Here is a 2,233-nt window from a genome sequence, read left to right as displayed (position 1 = left end):
CCACAACTCACCCACCCCCTGGACAGTCCCCGAGCTCTGGCCCTTCAATCCCCACTCCCCATAGACTTACCATCATCCAACTGCTCTCACCACCCTGCCTGGCTGCATGCTGGCCACATGTGCGCACACACATGCACATGGTGCCCCGTTGCCTCTAATCGCCCACCCCTTGCTCCCAACAGTGGAGCAGAGCAAAATCCTGGTCACTTGTTCAGATTTCCAAAAAACACCTGGATGGAGATCAGAGGAACCAAGAAGAGGACATGCCAGGAAAACTGGACCTATGGTAACCCTACTTAATATACAAACTCCAGAACACTAAATTTTATTAATGTTTTTCTTTGAGACTCCTAATTTAAATAGTTTAATCCAAGGTGGCTCAAGAAAAAACTTCAAGTTAAAACTTTTAATTCATGGCCAGACCTATTTTATTCCTATTTTAGTATTATATCCACATGAAAATAAAAGAAAATACAGTATAATCAGATGCAACAAAAAATGTCTCAATGCTGCAATTGACTACACTGATCTCTCTGATTTCAGCTTATCTGCTCATCACCCTCCAGATCAGAACCATAGAGTACAAAATCCTCAAAATATTAATACTGTCTGTAAAGTGACTTGAGACATTATTACCTGCTCTTTCTAGTTGTAGATATTTATTCAAGTGCTCTGCAATGTGGCTAAAAAGCTCCTCCATGCCTTTTCCTACAAAGAGACATCCTTGCCATTCACATGGTAAGAGGAGTTTGGAGTTCTTCAGCTCGTTTCCGGGGGCCATTGCTTAAAATCCATAGAAGTGCAGAATTATGCGTCTTATATTTGCATGTCCGTATCTTACAAAAGCAACTGTCGTGTAAGTTAGTTCGCAAACAATAAGTACTTGAACATTTTAATAAGTGGGCTGGGGGAGGGCAATATGTTTCCAAATTGAACATGTCACCTTGTGAATGCATAAGCCTTGAGGTTTACAGACACTGTAGTTTTAATGGCACTGGCATAATTAGAGCAGTATAACCACCTGTACATCTAAATCAGGGGTGCTCAATCGCTGGCCATGGGCCAAATCTGGCCCACTGAATGATTATCTGGACTGTGGGTTGGAAAACTTGGCAGCAGGGGGCGTTAGACTTGCGCAGCTGGCACCAGCCTTACCCAGGTCATTGCAATGAAAGGGGAATCAGGGCTGGGCCCAAAACCCACTTGTCTAGATCAGGCTTGGTTGCTCCCAAGTCCTGTGTCCGGACCCCACAATGTGCCAGGATCAAGCCTGCTCCCCCACTCTCCACCCACATGTCTGACTGGGGGCCGCTCTGCCGCGCCCCCGTCTGACAGACGGATCAGTCAGATCAGGCCCATCCCCCGCAGAGAGACCTGGCACCGCCCAGCCAGCCCCGGGGGTAAAATGGTTGGGCATCCCTGGTCCCGGACACGGAGTAAATCAACGTATAAAGCTTGCTGCGTTGCCCAGGTGGGACCAACCCAGCGCTCTCAGCCGACTCGGGGCCCCTCAGCAAGTGCTAGCTCTTCCTTCTCACTCCTGGTTTGGCTTTTTTTTGACTACGCAAACTCTCCAGAGCAGCCCTCCCGGTGCCAAGCCCTCAGAAAGGCCGCAGCGGGTTTTAAGCCTGCGGACTCCCACTGGCCTTGGCGCCCCAAGCAGGCGCGGCTCCCCGCAACACCCCGGCTAAGAGCCGCCGGGCCCAGCGCCTGCGGGGGGAGGGGCGCACCCCCCTCCGGTCTATGAAGGCGACCTCACCGCGGGGTGACAGCCCTCCGCCAACCGGCGCCAAGCCCCGCCCCCCCAGCAGCGGTGACCTCAGGAGCGAGTCGGGTAGCAGCCAAGCGCGAGACCAGAGCGCCTCCCGTCCCCGCCCCCGATTGCGTCACGCACCAACGGGCGTCAGGGCACATCCGCGAATTGGCGGGGTTGAAGCGGCGGAGGGCGCCTATGCGCGCCGAGCCCCGCCCCTTCCTCACGCAACCTGGGGGCGGGGCTAAAACCTCCACGCACCTAGCGGGGGCGAGGGCGGGGCCAGACGGCTTGGCCTGCCCCACCACCCACGTGCTGTCGCCTGCCGAGGCAGGGCTCGGGCACGTGGCTGCGCAGAGTAGTGCTGCTCCTCAGTCCCCGCTTCGTGCAGGGTGTTCTGGCTGTACTGCACCTGCAAGCACAGCCCTGGTGCCACCAAAGGGCTTCCGTTCCCCTGCTGCATGCTGCCCCTAGGGCTAG

The 2,233-nt window shown here is 54.5% G+C and overlaps 1 pseudogene; it reads right to left on the bottom strand.

The window, feature by feature from the left end:
• The window catches only part of LOC102384376, a 16,693-nt pseudogene extending 14,831 nt beyond the window's left edge, over positions 1 to 1,862 (bottom strand).
• Between the last annotated feature and the right edge of the window lie 371 nt (positions 1,863 to 2,233).

The sequence above is a fragment of the Alligator sinensis genome, unplaced genomic scaffold, assembly GCF_000455745.1.
Source record: "Alligator sinensis unplaced genomic scaffold, ASM45574v1 scaffold840_1, whole genome shotgun sequence".
Taxonomy (NCBI): Eukaryota; Metazoa; Chordata; order Crocodylia; family Alligatoridae; genus Alligator; species Alligator sinensis.
Note: the sequence above shows the minus strand (reverse complement) of the source record. Positions and strands in the feature narration are given on the sequence as shown.